At 36.5% G+C, this 17,460-nt stretch overlaps 2 long non-coding RNA genes and 1 pseudogene across 5 annotated transcripts; 1 reads left to right on the top strand and 2 right to left on the bottom strand.

Moving 5' to 3' along the window:
- Positions 1-1,870: 1,870 nt before the first annotated feature.
- On the top strand, positions 1,871-4,934 carry LOC129743895 (uncharacterized). The gene is made up of 4 exons (XR_008736716.1): positions 1,871-2,367; positions 4,125-4,418; positions 4,483-4,686; positions 4,743-4,934. It is a non-coding gene; the product is annotated as an uncharacterized LOC129743895 (long non-coding RNA).
- Positions 4,935-9,616: 4,682 nt separating this feature from the next.
- Positions 9,617-12,950, bottom strand: LOC129743879 (uncharacterized). Of its 4 annotated transcripts, none has more exons than XR_008736714.1 (8): positions 12,549-12,950; positions 12,214-12,438; positions 11,684-11,964; positions 11,244-11,625; positions 11,093-11,185; positions 10,585-10,807; positions 9,955-10,519; positions 9,617-9,855 (listed from the first exon to the last, which is right to left on the bottom strand). It is a non-coding gene; the product is annotated as an uncharacterized LOC129743879 (long non-coding RNA). The 4 variants fall into 4 exon arrangements; XR_008736715.1 differs by lacking the exon at positions 9,617-9,855 and having other exon boundaries at positions 10,314-10,519; positions 11,244-11,324; positions 11,401-11,625; positions 12,549-12,948; XR_008736709.1 differs by lacking the exon at positions 9,617-9,855 and having other exon boundaries at positions 10,314-10,533; positions 12,549-12,948.
- Positions 12,951-13,272: 322 nt separating this feature from the next.
- LOC129737680 (probable elongation factor 1-beta) lies at positions 13,273-16,852 on the bottom strand (annotated as a pseudogene).
- Between the last annotated feature and the right edge of the window lie 608 nt (positions 16,853-17,460).

Below are 17,460 nucleotides of genomic sequence, written 5' to 3'. Positions count from 1 at the left end.
AAAAAAAAACAAATACTTCGAGCAAATAGAGTTCGCGTAAATTTAACGGACTGTGGTTGTGGCCAGATCCAGGCCTCCGAGGAATCAAAACAGCGCGAGGTTAGAGGTAAGTTCAAGCATGTGAAAAAAGTTTGTTTTTAGAATGATTCTTTATAAACCATTTGTTAACTCTTAATTGGACATTTATTCAGGTTTGGAGGAAAACCCCTGCAGCCATAATAAGCTGGAAGCAACACCATCGTAGCAGCAGCGCAAAGTTGGTAGGGAGAGAATCGGCCGGAAGTGCAGCAGCAGTAAAACATAACCGCAACTGGAGGATTGAAGCAACGATGACCAGCGACGATCAAGATGGCCAAATCAGATCAGTGCAAGCAACACCCATGCCAAATGGTGCTACTTACATCATCCGGAAGGCGTCATTCGGAACATCCGGAAGGCGTCATTCGGAACATCCGGAAGGTGCTGAATACTGGAAGGTTACTTGATAAGTATGTTAAATAAAGTAAAATAAATGGAATAAATTGACAAAATGTTTTATTTAACTCTGAAAATCGAACAAAAAAGTATCAATTTTGATCTTTTTATCAACACTTCACGATATGCTGTATCGTTATTTTTCTTATGAGACAATCATTCAGGAAAGATTCCACGTATGATATAGCTTGCTTCAGAGCGAATAGAAAAAAGCAAAAAAATGAATCGTTTATTTACTTAACAACCCGTTCCCTGTATCGTTATTTGTGTCTAAACGATTCCATTTCATGAAAAAACGATTAGTATAATCGTTCTTTACTACTCCACAAACTATAAAGGGAATCTTTTGAGTGTCTTGGGAAGAAGATAATGGGGATCGTTATTGTATACACACTCATCTGGCGCAACCCCTTATAGTGTAGTTTTGACCCGTTATCGGAAAAGACTGGGTTAACTCCTTTTTCATGTAAAGTCCTTGTACCCCTTATAGTGTACACAGCATGTACGTCAAAGCAGAGGTGAAAATTAGTAATGTAAGCATGTAAAATCTACACATTATTTTGGAAGCCCGCTCTGCGATGTCAGCCCTTTAATGTTAGCCCTTAAAATGTCAGAAGGATGGAAAGAAAATAATAAAAACAAATCAGTTAGTTTTGAATTTCTGTATTCGGCAAGGTATAATTTTCATGCTCCTGTTATAGAATAGGAAAATATTCAATCAACTCAATCAATTGAACTGATCTTTCAGCATTAACCGATTCATTGAATCGTCGAACGAGATCGGTTACGGCAGAAAGAGTTCTATATTCTGAATGACAAGTTAAAAAACTACCCTTTATAATACTGCTCCATGCGGGTTCTTTCAAGAAGGTCGATAACGTTCGCGTAACATTCCAAAACGCACCATTAAGATACTTGAAGGTGTTTTAAAGAACCTATATGGGAAATCTAAGCGACATGTCAAAAATGTTTTTCAAGAAGGTCGATAACGTTCGCGTAACATTCTAAAGCGCACCATTAAGATACTTGAAGGTGTTTTAAAGAACCTATATGGGAATTCTAAGCGACATGTCAAAAATGTTTTTCAAGAAGGTCGATAACGTTCGCGTAACATTCTAAAGCGCACCATTAAGGTACTTGAAGGTGTTTTAGGGCATCCGCAGCAATCGCGAGCAAAGTGAAAATGCTCACGAGTTTAATCACTTTTATACCGCACCGGGGGTTAGTATGAAGGTGAGCAAAATAGGGCCGTTGCCGTCGGGACCGACAAAATCATCAAATTTGCTCACAAGAAAGGGGCGCGAGCAAACATGCACTGAAAAAATTCTACCGTTTAATGCTAGGTTAACAAACTTTATTAAGCGTGTAGAGTTTGTTTACATTCAATTCAGTTGAGTTTGCCACACAAACACGGGAGCAGTTCCAGGAGTTCCAGCGCTAAATAAGGTGAATACTGGGCCGGGACAACTAGCATCACATCGTCAACAGCAGCAGCGATAATATAATTCTGGTGAGAAAAAAACAATCGTTCAGTTCCTCACCCACGAGTGCGACCACAGACACCAGCGGCTACCGATCATATCGCCACCACTACCAAATCCAACTTCAGCCGGAAGCATTACCTCTCATCACTACCCGTTTTCCGATGAATAAGCTCATAACTCCGGGTGCCGCAGTGAAAACGGACTTCCGACATTCCATCAAACCGTTGCCAGTGGAAACAGTCGAACGAAATTCTGCGAATGAGACGGCTCTAACAGGAACAACAATCTTTGCAGGCACGGCTTCAGCGGTTATCGTCGTCATCGGACTCCCGGACCAATGGGTCGGGACCGTGTGGGTCTGGTCGGGGTCCGTTTTCCGGAAATCAGAAAAGGAAGAATCCATTTCCAGGTGAGAAAACGAGATTCCAATTAAAGTTAATTTTTGATTTAATAACCTTAGTTTTATTAACTCAAACAAATATTGTCATTGAAGTTGAAATCCGAAGTTTTCGCGCTGGTGATCGGCAACCTTGCCAACTAGCGACGTTGTGAAATATCATTACTGGCAACGCTTTTGTAAAGTAATAACCAGCGTGCCTATACAGCTACGGGTGGTTGCATATTGAGCAACAGTAGGCAAGGAGTACCAAAAGTCTCATTGGTGGGGGGTGGAGACGGAGCGCTTTTTGACAGCGAATTGTTCGCCTACCATGCCTATGATTACGATTGCCTGTCACAAGATGGACGATTCCGTGTATTCACGCAGAGTAAACTTGAATTTTGGAACGAATTAAATCTGACTTTGATTCAAAACATTCATTTTTTTGAATCCAGCTCCTGTTTTCTTTGAATCAATGAATTATAGTTTTGATTGAAAAGAATAATTTTTGAAAGAAAAAATAAATTTTTTGAATTGAATAACTTTGGACTTTGATTTCAAACAAATTCTTTGATTCAAAAGAAATTTGTTCAATTGCATATTTTTTTAGAAACAAAGTAAATTTTCTTTCAACCGAAGAAAAATGTTTTAAACTGGAAAGAATAATTTTTTGAAACAAAAACTTCAAACTTAGAAGATATTTTGCATTGACTTGCAAGAAGAACAGAAAACCGAAAAATCGATTAAAGTTCGGCCGCTCGTTTTAAAAATCAATCCAGTGAATCGGAGTAAGCGTTAAATAAGGAGGATTCAGGATGCAAAATGGTAAGTGTAAGTTAATAAATACTGAATATTTAAGTGAATTCAAGATTTTCTAAAACGCTTGTATAGTTACAGGACCACGGCCGACGGATAGATTTCCAAGTCTCTCGAACATGGAGAAAGCTGCGCAAAGTAACACCTCCCCAAATCCCACGGTCGTATTTTTTCGGCCCAATCTTCAACGGCAATCACCAGTCGGACCAGCCAGCAGCCCGAGTGGCTTTCGGAAGTTTATTGACCGGCCCACGGAGAATGCGAAACTTTGCCAACGATATCAAGGACCCTACTCGGTTATAGTGAACCAGTGTTTTATGTGTCTGTGAATAAAAAAGAATTTAAGAACTAAAATTGTATCTTTTTATTATTCAAACTCCTAATAGGAACTTCGAAACAACAGGGTAAAAATCTTCCAATTGGAATAAATGGAAAATGGTTCAATGAATAAATGCTTTTAAATCTATATCTAAATTACCTTTGAGCAAAGATAATAACTTTAAATCAAATGAAACTGGTTTTTGTATCAAAGCATTAATATTTTGAATCTAAGATTTTTCAAAAGAAAAAATCTTTGAAACAGAGGAAAATGCATTTGAACCAAAGGATTTTTTATTTATACCAAAACCAAAGGAAAAAATCCTTTGTTTTTGCGGCACTTTCCTTTGAAATAAAAAATCTTTGGTGTAAGAACACACCCGAAGTTGTACACGTCCTGATAATAACTTGTCGCCAGTGAGTGTCGCCAGTAAATGTCGCCAGCGCTCATTGACGATAACTCCGGTTTGGGGATTCAGCGACAATATAAACAGTGAAATTCTTTAAAAAAAAACTTTACGCTTCCTTTAGTTTTTTCAATTCAATAAAGAGTAAGTTTTAGTTTCAATTTTTCCGAAAGTAAGGAATTTATCAACTAGAAGCAAATTTCTGCCGATAGTGATTCAAACGACTTAAATAACTTTTTTTCACAGAAATGACGATGTCAGCAGACACAAATGGAAGTTGATCTGGTGGACATTTTTTAACTGCTCAGTAAGAGCACTCCAAAAAAGTGCTGTCAATCGATGCCACAGTTGCGGCCAAGAATCTTGAGCCATGTTTTCACATCAATCTACACCAACAACTGATCGTGAACCCAATGCTAGAGGTTCCTACAGAACTACTACCAAGGCTCAGTAAAAATTAGTCCTTCATTCGAGTCTGGGTCTGCATTCTTTTCACCATCCGACCCGAAAAACCGTAGAAGGATCTTGCATGGATTCGAGGTAATAATTTTAAAATATAGTATTTTAATTAAAATAAATTGAATTTCGTTTTAATGTTATGTAGGTACAGTTATCTGGACTGGCAAAGCCAATGACGGTGACGATTCTATAAAAACGACTCCAGACTCGGATCGGATCGGCTCGAGTGTTTTATTATGAACCGTTCGAACGAATTCTCAGCAACAGCCAATACTCGCCCATAAGCGAACAAAATGCGCAATTTCTGGCTGAAATATTTCGCAAACCAAACCTGCAAAAAAGGAGCTGGGTAAGGATGCTTCTTATCTGTTTTCAACTGATAATCATGACATTTTTGTTTTGCAGGAAACGTTCGGTGACCAAACGTACTGCTACCAGAAGCGGTGATGTTTTTGAGGATGAATTCTGCATAGCAAAACCTGATCGATCCCGTCAAGAACCTGGAACGAATGGTCTACAACAAAGATTCCGAAGGTTATACTATATGATCAGTGATATTCTTAGTTATGAAAAATTTAAAAAAATATATATATATAATAGGAGCATTCTATTGCCTAAATGGCTAAAGCTTGTGTCCATTTCAACGAATGCGATACTTTAAAAATAAAATGATATGATAACAAGAATTGTTTCGTTTTGTTCTGTATCGACCGGACCTTTTACTGGAAACTGCTGGCTGCAAACTCGAATAGGAGGATGTAGGTAACAAATTCCCACATACTGGATGTGGGCGAGCGAAGTTCTTGGCGATGCTTTAGCTTTGAGGTTAATTGAAATTGGAGATACATTTTTAACATTCAGATAGCAGAATCCTGTCAAAATATAAGTTTCAGATTTAAGATTAAGATTTCAAATTAAGATTCAAATTCCGGATTCAGTAAAAAAAAAAATCTTTCAACAATATCAGAGCTTTAAATAAATTTTGTTTGAAACTATTTAAACAAAATTGTGCATTATCGGATGAATAAATAATCAACATTTTTTATATGAATGCTCATTTTTATTGTTGATTACATGTTAATGTGTACTTTGGTTAAGTCCAAAATTTAATCTTCGATTAACTCGATAGGATTCGATCAATCGAACGAGTCGATGTCGGATACCATACCATCTTCATCAACGTGGGCCGGTGGCAAAGATTCACAATCCGGTGCTTGGTCGTTTCGAACCTGATCAAGTCACTGAAACGGTGGCCGGATGTTTCCATCAGCAGTATCTTCACTTTTGAACCGGGGCAATGACGCAAGGTCCTCCTTCTCGATGCTCTAGGGTAAACGGTTCCGACTCACTACAGCCGAAGTTCTGGACCAGCGGCGGAAAACCTCCTGCTTGATGGTGGAACTCCACAGCAGCTGGCATATTTCGCGCAGGCTTTGCTGACTTTTGGATGATTCCGGCAGCTGCTGCCCGTAAGATCTTGCTGCATCCGCCACCGGATCCGATTGCTGATCGCTCGAAGCTACTTGGCCCTACTGCTGCTGTAGATGTTCAACCAGTATTTCGACTTTGACGTCACGTCACGGATAGCAGCTAACCCGTCGAATAACAATCCCACAGGACCTTTTGAGACCACCATTAAACGAAATTAAACCAATGTTGATTTAAACGAAAAAACTCGCGACTCCGAAATTTACTCGGTCCGTATTAATTTGAGATAATGATTTTCTGCAGAAGTTTTCTCAGTGCAATGCTAAATTTAAAAAATATAAATGCTACCGCCCGGTGCGCGAAAGAGTGTGTATACCAAAACCGGTCCGCTGAAATGAGCAAAACCGGGCCGCGTATACTCCCGTATTGGTGCGTTTGCTCTAAGATAATCGCTGTGATACCATGTTTCTGACATATTGGGCAACTGTGAAACATCATGAATTAACAATACATTTCACAGTTACTTTAAAAACCATGGTGGTTTTAAAATTTAAAGAGGTTGATAAAGATGTTGAAGTTAGGATGAAGTTGATTGTTAAATTGAAAATCATAGCTCCGTTATATTAATACCATGGTCTTTGCTATTCGGGAACCATTTGGTGGGTATTTCGAATTTGGAACGCAAATATACGTGCAAATATACCTGGAAACATATCGTATATAATGTAGCAAAACCAGTATATACGTATAATTTTGAAGGCCATATAGGTACATTAGCAAACATATTCTTGATTTGGATTGTATTCAAGTACGATTTGCACGACTTGTCATGCGCATCATTTACGACTACCCTGATTCTTTTTGGAATATACTATGACAATTTACATTATCATATAGATGATTGAGGTTGTAATATTCGACATTTTTCGTACCAATATGGAAAGTTTGACGACTTATTTGGTCGTCCTTTGCGACTTGAGTGCAGGGCTCTCATTTTCCGTCAGTTGAATAAAAAGAAGATTATTATTATTTTTTTATACTTTAAACCAATCAGTTTATTCATCCATAAAAATAATAAAAATGAGATTATTTCAAAGAAATGCATTTTTTTCTGTCAAATTCAAGTTTATATCGTACAAGTTTATTATTTGCCAGATTGCTGATTTTATTGTTAGTACCTGGACTTGATCCCCTGACCATACGATCTGCAGCTCATGATGGTTCCTCGAAGCTATCTGGGATATATAAATTCAAGGGGATTTGCTTCAAAGGCATTAAACCAAAAGCAAATCGTATATTTCTACAACTTAAATCTTTTAAATCGTAGAACACGTCATCGATGATCTAAAAATAGACCAAAATTTTGAAGCCACTTTTAATTCGATTCCAATCATCGATGTCCCATTATCATAAACGATTTAATTGAACTTTTTTGTATTCTTTTACGATTGCCAGCAAATACGTTTTACGAAAATCAGACATGCGAATTAATTTGCAAATGTATACGATTGCATGCACATTATTACGAAACAATGCACCCGAATAGAAAAACATTGTGAAAAGACCATGAATTTCATTTTCACGCAACCATGAATTTTATAGTTGAAACTATGCGAATCATGGTACATAAAACCTTGAATAAACTGTCAAATTCATAGTTTTGGACAGAGAAATTTATGGTTTTAGCAAAATTTACCATGAAAAAAGGGGGTTGTTAAGCAACTTAACAATGAAAAAATCAACTTTTTCCCATACATTTGGAAACTCAAAACGATAAAGTTAACGGTTATTACAGCTTCCACTTTTTTCAAAGAAACACAGAAAAAAATATTTTCTGTAAAATTACGGCAAATATCCTGTAACAAAAAGGAGCAGGACATTTACCGCAATTTTACAAGGTCACATGACACTTAATTTTCAAGTGACAAAAATTTTTACAGCTTGCTTCAAAATTACAGGCTGCTTTAAAATTACAGGCTTCATTCAGATTACGGGCTGTTTTTAGATTACATGTTGCTTTCAAATCACAGGTTTTCAAATTACAAGCTCCTCCAAAATAACAGGCTACTTCAAAATTACAGTGCTGTAATATTGTATTTCCTGTACTAGCTCAGCGTTTAGCGTTTTTTATTTAAAAAATATATTGGAAATTTCAAAAAACTCGGATTAGAAATAAAAACACAAAATGTAAGATAAACTGTTTTTATTCATGTTAGTTATAGTTTATTTGCTAAGAAACATAAACAAAATTATGCATGCTTATGCTGCTTACAGCAGTAACCAACGAATTCAAGTTGAACTCGCTATTGCAGTATTAAAAAAATATTAATTAAACATATGAACATGCTCATAAAATATCTTCATCGGAGGATGCTTTAGGATCGTGAGCAGACAATTCGGTAATGATTCTACACTTAGAAGCAAAACTCAAATATTAGGAATTTAATAATTACAAAAATCTATAAAATTGAAAACAATTTTTTTGGTTAATCAAAGGCATACTAAATTTGAAAAATTTGATCAAGTGGTTTTTGAGATTAAGAATAACTCATTTCCAGCTGAGATATTTTTGTGGTCCTTAACGTGTTAAGATATGAAGAATCGATTGAAACTTAACTCAGAGTCGATGACTACACAGTAAACGAAAATTACCGAATTCGGTAATTTTTTTACCGAAATCCTAACATGTGGAGATCGTTAAACTGTTCGGTAATTTTTTCCATGGCAGAGGAATGACAGCTGTCAAATGTTACAGATCTTTTTCGGTAAAAATTACCGAAACTCGACTGATCATATCTAAGACCATCTGTCAAATTATTGACAGTTGTCAACGTGATACCTCGTTAGAGTACCGAATTACCAGTATTGTTGAACCGAAATGTCTGTAATTATTACCGAAAGGCCGGTAATGTTTAACCGAAAAACTATATAAGCTCGTTAATATGTACCGAGCGAACTGTAGAAGTTACCGAAATACCTGTAATTGTCACCGAAATACCTAGCATTGTTACCGAAAAACCTGTAATAACAATCGAAGTATATGAAAATATTACCGAAATACCTTGATATTTTTACCGAAAGGCTGTAAAAGCTCGGTAATATTTACCGAACAACCGGTCAATTTTACCGAAATATTTGTAATAATTACTAAAATATCGGTAAATTTTAACGAATAAAGTGAAAATTTCCGGTAATATTTACCGAATAATCGGTAAAGTTTACTAAAATACCTGTAATAATTACCGAAATACCGGTAATTTTTACCGAAATTTCATTTATATTTACAGAAAACTGTAAAATTTTCGGTAATTATTGCCGAAAACCGTGAAACGTACGGTAATTTCAGCTTATAACGCACAACGCATAACGTGAGATGATCAGAGTCTCCAGAAGGCACTTAAATCGAAAAATTTCAATTCTGATGAGCACAGATGAACTTAATAAAAGTAATTATAATAGAACAAGAAGAATTATAAATGTTTTCAAAGTCTCTTAAAAATAATATAATTAAAATATCAATAATTAATTATTAATAAAAATATTATAACTAATTTTATAATTATTATATTATAAAAAATCTGTGCTCATCAGAATAGAAATTTTTCGCTTCAAGTGTCATCTGGAGACTCCGATCATCTCACGTAATGCGCTGTGCATCATAAACTGAATTTACGGAACATTTTACTATTTTCGGTATCAATTTTACAATTTTCGGTAAATATTCAATAAACATTGGCTCTAGCTTCCAAGTTTTTTTTAAATAGGCCTAAAAATAATATTGTATAAACACTTACCTTCATTCATGACGAATAATTCAAATAATTCAAAGCTTTTAATAATTTACTATTTATTCAAACATAAATGCTATTTATTAATAATATAACTACTTAAACACATTGATTGAAATCGAACATCGCACCCAATTGAACAAGATTGTTCGACATAAACCTATCCACTTTCGGCCTTTGTCTAATGAACAGCTGAGAGTGGTAAGCTGGGTAATGTCAGTCTTGGTGCGGCTGATCTCGTCTGGCGTAGACTGGAACAGAGTGATGCCTAGGTTAAATTTGGTTATCAATACCACGGGTACCTATAGCAAAAAAAAAACATGCTAAATTTAATCAATTTACGTAAACCTTTGAAAATAGTTTTTGAGGTCATTTATATTTAAACAAAAAACAAACAAAACCTTATTCATGTAGTCATCGATGCTGTCATTCGAGAAGCTAACGTAGGTCGTCCACAGCGAATCCCGGATCTGTGCTGTGCACGTTCAGCGTCACCTCTTTAGACTATTTTCGTTGAAAATTAGCAAAAATATAATAAATGAAGCAGAATATGCTTTAATTGAGTATTAGGACGGTTAATCAAATGTTCATTTTTTTTGTAAAGTTCACTAAAGTTAATATTTTTTTGTTATTTAATTTATTCAAGCTCGTACACCTAACTTGAACTAGACTCACCCCTCTCCGTGAACTTTTAACCTGCATGGTATGTAACATTTCAATTATTAGCTAGTTCGGATCTTAGATTCAATCACCGTTTCAATTAATCTAGAACATTATTAATGCCGTTATGATATTACAATTAGCGGAACATAAGAAATTCTAAAAATAAGTTTTCTAGAACCAAAGTAAGAATTCTTTGGAATTCTTATTAACCTGGCAGAAATCTGTATCATCTCGCTGAGAATAGCGAAGCATTTTGATCAATTGCATCAAAATTACGACAGAATCTCCAATGCCATTGAAAAGCTAAAAGGAAATAACTAACATTAATTAAAATTTACATATTTTATCATATCTAAATTTGTGCTTACTTGATCCGCTTCACATCAACTTTTATTAAAGTGCCTATTCTGGGAGAAGGTTTATTCCAGACTCTCCACTATCTTGTTCGACTTGCAACGTGCCCGGCCACCTGCAGCTCAACTGCCCCCTTCATGGTTGTTTTCCTCGACCAGACCACAGTGCTCAGTTAAGCGGTGGCATAAGAAGAATGGTGATTGTCAGTTTTTCACCGCCCCGGATGGAGTCCGTTTTCTGCAACAGAAAAAATGTGAAGAAAAAGAAGTTTAAATAAGGCCGCATAAATTTATTAGAAACCAATTGGAATTAGATAGCAAATTGATATTTTAGGAAGAAAAAAAATTATTTGAATGATTAAGTAATTATCGTAATATTGTTTAGTATAATATCTTGAATTAAAAAAAATTGGCATCTACAAAACAAAAATTCTGATACGAAAGATTCTTGCAATTATTGTAATTGAAAACAACTATGAAATTTGATATTGCATTAAGTTGATGTTAACTATAGAAAATTTACCACATTGGTTACTCCGGAACCGACCTCGGGAAAGGTGTATGTAGTAAAGAAAGGGCCAGCTCATCCAAACCACGGTCTACCACCACACAGACACTAGAAGTAAAATGGTGATATTTTAGAACGAATGTTGTGTTTAGAAAATCAGTCTTACCTTTTAGGAATAAGAAACTGACCCAACGTATCTGAGATGTCTTTCCATATTGCGCTTAATTGTTCGGGTATTTCCAGGCCACTAGCAGATTCGTACGCAAAACAGTCATCAGATTTGACTAGCTTCCAAGTACTTGCTGACATGCTTTTTTACTTACGAAAGATAGCTCTTGGATGATTTCGGGCAGAATTTGACCCTCGATGATAGTTCTTTTTCCTTCATTGTAGGTTCGCTGGTAGGTACAATTTCACTGCAGGGCTTTCTCACCGAAGGGGATGTAGTTCATACTGACCCACTTTACACCGTTGCTCGCGTAGACCGCATATAGCTGATGCGGCTGAACAGTGTTGCCCCGCTTCCTGAAGGTGTCGATTTAATTAGTCTGGAATAAGAAAGTTAGAATAAGGAAATACTCACTCGAAGGAAATCCAAAGTTTTACCTTGTTTCAATTCGGTTGAAAGACGGTGGCACACATGCAAACTTGCTCATACTCAACAGCTGCTTGAATATGGTCGAAATCCTTTTCTTCAAATTGTGTCCATCATCCTTTCCCCGGCCGATAGCTCGTTTCTAAAATAGCTCCATGCAATTGAGGGCATCGTTATGCAGAGGTGTTAGCAGCGAAAATGGTGGACAAAGTGTGAGAAGTTGAATCGCTATGTACTGGAACGGTCACCACAGCTGGATCAGATCCTTCTGGCTAAACCGGGTACGAATGGGCTGTAACAGGGCCGGAAAAATTTGCACTTTAACGCTGTCAGTAAGGCCTGACTGAAAAAGAAAATCTCCTCCTGTTCCATCACAAAAAAAGCCTGGAGGGTTTAGTTGAACATCGGTGCCGAAAGTTTGTACAACCAAACCTGCAAGGCTATGTTCCGTGTGTCGATTTCATTTGATTTTCCTTATAAGCAAAACTCTTAAACGATTTGAGATGCGGTGTTGAGAAGAGATAAAAAAAATGCATCTTACCCGTGACGATCCGGACAGGATCAGAACCTGCGTCTCTGCCCACTACTTTTGTGCGGTAGTCAAAATATTACCGCTTGTACCGACCATCCACTACTCGCACAGCTAAACTGTTCTTAAACCTTATCCATCCTGCCACAGAACAGCCTGCCAGGTAGGTGGATTCATTAGATTCCCTTGAACATTACCGGGTTGTTGTTGTTGTTTTCCACAGCCATGTGAAGGAAGCTGAAAATAAAATAAAATTAAAGAATGAAATAGAATTGTATGGAGTGGACGAAAAAATAGAAAATTACACTTCATTTTACTGATGTTTGGTTCATGTGGTATATACTTACCAGCAATTTCATTGGCCCCACAATCGAACAAAAAACTTTTCACAACACCTCAACACAAGGAACGCGTGTCACCATCTTTGAAAAGAAGGCGACGGCGATGATTGCTTCTATTCACTCCGCTCGTGCACACTTGAAAACTCGAGACAAATGATTACGGTAGCAGGAGCGAGAGGGAGACTGCTTAACTGCCGTAAAATGACAATAGAATTTTGACGTTTCTCCTGACAGCCAGTTTTAATTTACAGTTTTCGGCGTTTTTTACCGAAAATTAATTGCAAAGTTATTTGTTTACATACAAACAAACGAGTTCCGGTAAGTCAACAAACGGATTAACGAAATTCGTTGAAAACAAGACGTCAGATTGAACAATTACCGAAATATTTCTAATTACAGAACTGTTTTTGTAAAATAAATTACCGAACTCGGTAATTTTCGTTTACTGTGTATGGTAATTATCTCCCTCTGAGTCCGAAGGATTCAATTGACGAATTTAAATCTATTTACATTCTCTAAATCATCATGTTTTCATCTAATTTGTTATTTTTAACGCCTTTGGATAATATGGTAATTAGCGAAAGAGGAAAAGTTTCCTATTTCGGAAACAAACTATAAAAGTATACATAAAGGCGCTTAAATTTGCTAACAGTACGTCGGTCAAAAAAGTAGCGTACACACAAAATTTTCGAGGCCGAAAATTAGCAAAATTTTGCTCAAATTTGACCAGCTAGAAACTTAGCAATCAATTTAGCAAATTTTTTTTACTAAAATTTCAGCAAAATTCCAAAAAGTGCCCTGACTAAATGTTTACTAATTTTATAGTAAAAAGAAACATTGTTTGCTAAAAGGTTTAGCAAAAAAAATCTCTTAAAATTACTAAAGATTTAGTAAAATTCAAATTTCGAAGTATGCGTTGGTATTCTAAAGAAAGGAGAAAATATGGAAAAAGAGAAATTAGTTTATTTTCAAGTAATTTTCAACCACTTAGCATATTCTATACAATTTAGATTAACATTAAATAATTCACACTGGTACGAAATACTTTTAGGTCCTCAACACCGTTGGCTTTTTCTTCCACGATGTTTTTCCGTTTTCTCTTCATGACCGTCAAGTTCCTCGCCTGTTCATCTGTTCTTCAATCCATAAATCAAGGTACCTCCACGATCATCAACATGTGCGAACACGTTATTGCCTCGCCACCACCATACCCAAATGGAAACGTAACAGGAACATTGGGAGTCCCTGGAAATGTTGGAAATAATTATTAAGATTTTTTCAAATTAGTCTGGTTTAGCGTTTGTTAAGGAAAAAGCTTATCATTCAATTGTTTTATTTTTAATATGGGAATCAAGAGCATGATGGAATTATAATGAATCAGTTGATTTGTTTGATCTCCGCTGCTGAATAGATATGGAGTTCAAAAACATCAAACGATTGCTCTAAACAGTATAGTTTCGTTTGAGCCAAAAATTCAAAACTTCTGAATCGAAAATGGAGGCAATTTGAATTAATAATTACTCGCCTTCATAAATTAGTTTCTATTAAGTTAATATGTTTACAAAAACCAAAAATATAATGATCCGGCTACCAGCTTTTTGGAACTTGTAGTCTTGTAGTGACAGTGAATTTTGTGTCTTGATCCTACCATTGCATCAAGAAGTTGCTCCTACAGGTGATAAAGTGTCCTGAAAACTTAATTTTATTTACAAATTATTATAATTTAGGCGAAATAGAATTATTTTCGTTTGATTTATTTTTTAACTGAATAAAATTTTGGTTAATAAGGTGCAGGTTGAATTTTCTCTAATATACCATCATTCCGAATAAACTAATTTAAAAATTTCCATACCGAACTAAAAAAAATTATATTGAATTCTGTTTTTGTTCGATATCATAAAAAGATAGTGAAACATGATTTCATTCTTCATAAATAGTTCAAAATCCAAGCTCCGGAATGTAGAAAAAGATTTTTTAATCAGATATTCTTGATTGCCTCAGTAAACAGATCCAAATACGAATTGCAATTACATCAAACTTAAATCATAATTTAAAAAAGTAGATGAATTAACTACAAAAAATACTATACTTTCAAAATTTTTACCAATGCTTACCATAACTTGATTTCCAGTTGTTCGACTGTTTCCTGAAATTTGTGTTTTCCCTCAGCCACTCAGATCAAAACAAGCTGACTTCTTGTAAATTATTGCGTCTTTTGCCTTCGTCCTTCACTTTGGGCATCATGAACGTTCTTCCGGAGCGTCGACTAAAAGAAACAAACTGATCATTCACAACGTCCACTGCAACAACTGTTCAAGTGAGAGTCTTCGTATTTTTTTCCAAAATGGTCTTTTTTTTTCAGGGATTTTCATCCTATTGGATGATTTATCCCGGCCTTTCCAAAATGGTCCAGCCGTGTGTTTACGAAAGGTTAGGGAATGTTAATAATGCAACGGTATGTACTTACATGCATACAATCTCCGGAGGATGAAAAATAGCAGCTTTCAGCGGTGTCAAAAAAACTCATCGCCTGACCGTGTCGGATCTTCGAACCAACACAAAAATCCTGCAAAATTTAAAATTATCTTTCAAATTCGATTTTAAATCAAAGTTAATTTCGTAAACGAAACGAAATAGAGGATTTTTCCGGTTCGAGTCCACCTAGTGGAGACACCGGCGGGTCGCAGTGGTGTTGTTTGCCAAAGAAACACTTACAATTTCTTCGGCTCCGGAGGATTTCAATCCCCAATTTTTCGACATGTCCGGGCAAGTGTGTCTTCCAGCGGCCTGTGATGAATCTTCCCAGGAACGGCAAACTAAACACATTAACGACACACTTGTTGTTCCGACAGAACTTTTTTCTACAAAACGGAATCGAATAACTACATTTTCGTTCCAAAATCGCGACCGACTAACGAAAACAAATCAAAATCAAAATGCCTGCCAAAACAAATCGTTGACCGCGGTTCGAGTCCAAAGTAAAAGTTCGAGTCCCAGCTACTGTAAATGCTAAAGTTAGTAGCAAATGGGTGTTTTTTACTCAAATTGAGCTAAAGTCATGACAATTTGGGAAAGTGCTAACTGAAGAGCAAAAAAAAATTTTTGCTAACTGAAAGTAAGGGAGTATTTTTGCTAAGTTGGGCCTCGAAAGTTTTGTGTGTAGTCTAAATACAGGATCTAAATTCTAGTTCGTTTTAGGAGACGGTTGTGAAATCATGAAAAAAAAATTCTCTACGTATTTCTTCTACAATATCATCCACATGACAACGTAACTGTAACAGGTGTCACGGGTACTTGAAGATAGTTCGTAGAACAATTTCTGAATATTTATCCTTTGAAACGGATCCTATTTGTCGATTCTTTTAAACAAATCTTTAGTGGCTACTAAGTGGGTTATTCTGCAACAACCTATTTAAATGATGTTGTTCAAAAACGATGACATTAGGCAACTGATGTTCTAGTTTCATTGCTGCAACTATTCGTGAGTTTCTCATATTGTTAAGCTTTGAGTCTTAGTTTGTTCCTGTAATAAGAAAAATGAATTAGTTCTTTTCACTGAAAAAAAATAAATAAACGCTTACCTTCGTCGTTTTTTCTTTCGCTACAACTACGCTTTTCTAAGCCAACGGATGTGGTCGCCAGCCGAATAATCATTGAAAAATTTTTCTGTGCCGGATGTTATTTTTAAATGGCTTTCGCTTTCAGAATTCAGTACATTCAGATTTCGTGATTTTGTTCCAAGTGCCTATTGTAGTCAACATATGAGACGTACAGAAACGTTCACGCAAACAGCTTTTTGTCCCGATGATGCAGCAAAGCTGCAACTTTTTCTTACCGTATCCCACAGGGTCGAGGAGCTCCAAAACAAACCGTCCATATCGATGGTTCGAACCGGCTTTTCCATCACCATCGTGTCGGTCTCGTCGACCAAGCTTTTGGCGATGAGGACCGGTTTCTTGGACTTTTAGGCGTTGTAAGCGGACACACATTCCTCCATCAGTTTCGCTGCCTCTGCGCTTTTCTTCGTCCTTCGATCGTAACAGATCGACATTGTCATCATCGTCTGTGGCAACGAATACCGTGTGTTTTCCACCGGCAATATGTGGCCTGTCTTCCTCAAATTCTACGCTCCTGGCTGCTGAACGGTGCAATGTGACGGTACCAGCGCTGAGCGAGGACGTTATTCCCAGCCGGAGCTTCACCGAAAGCGTCAAACATCGACAAATCGGCCTCTATATCTCAATGAAACTGTGGTCAGCGAGAAATTTGTCCACTTCCTCCAGCCTATTGGGAGTTTTGTGCGCCGGGGGTCATTTGAATGTTTGGATGCGACTGCAAGAAAAAACTCGGAAGAACTAAACAAGATCTACAGGAACACATAGGAGAACGGAGCACGAGGATTTTTGAGCAGTAGTTGATCGGAACTTAAACAAATGGTGCTGCATCTCAGTATCAGCGATTTCATCCGAGCTTCGGATTACACATCAACCGCGGTTTGATAAGCTGTAGGGATATTTTTGAAGGTATAGGTATAGGTAATTTTGGCGATTTTGGTTGATTACTTACGATTTGTATAATCGTGGCCCGGATTGATAAATAAATTTAATGCTTTCCGCGGGAGCTGCGGCCGTTTTCCTTTTGGTCGTTAATTGTTAATTGACACATCTAGATTTGGGATAAAGAAAATTGTGAGAAAAAATAAAGAACTATAGCTAAAATAACCGTGTACTTACATTTTTTTAAAAGATCCAGAAATGATTCCGAACGTTCCGACCAAATGAAAGTTTTGTTTCTTCTTCGCCTCATCGTGAGCTGAGACAGTTGTGTTTACATTTTGCATGGTGGTGTGCGGAGTGGCAGTTGGGTTGGGATGTTCATAATTTAGTGATCTCGCTTACTTGATTTTACATTCCAAAAG

Source organism: Uranotaenia lowii, chromosome 1, assembly GCF_029784155.1.
Source record: "Uranotaenia lowii strain MFRU-FL chromosome 1, ASM2978415v1, whole genome shotgun sequence".
In the NCBI taxonomy this organism is placed as follows: Eukaryota; Metazoa; Arthropoda; class Insecta; order Diptera; family Culicidae; genus Uranotaenia; species Uranotaenia lowii.
The sequence above is the reverse complement of the archived record's forward strand: the minus strand, read 5'-3'. Positions and strand labels throughout refer to the sequence as shown.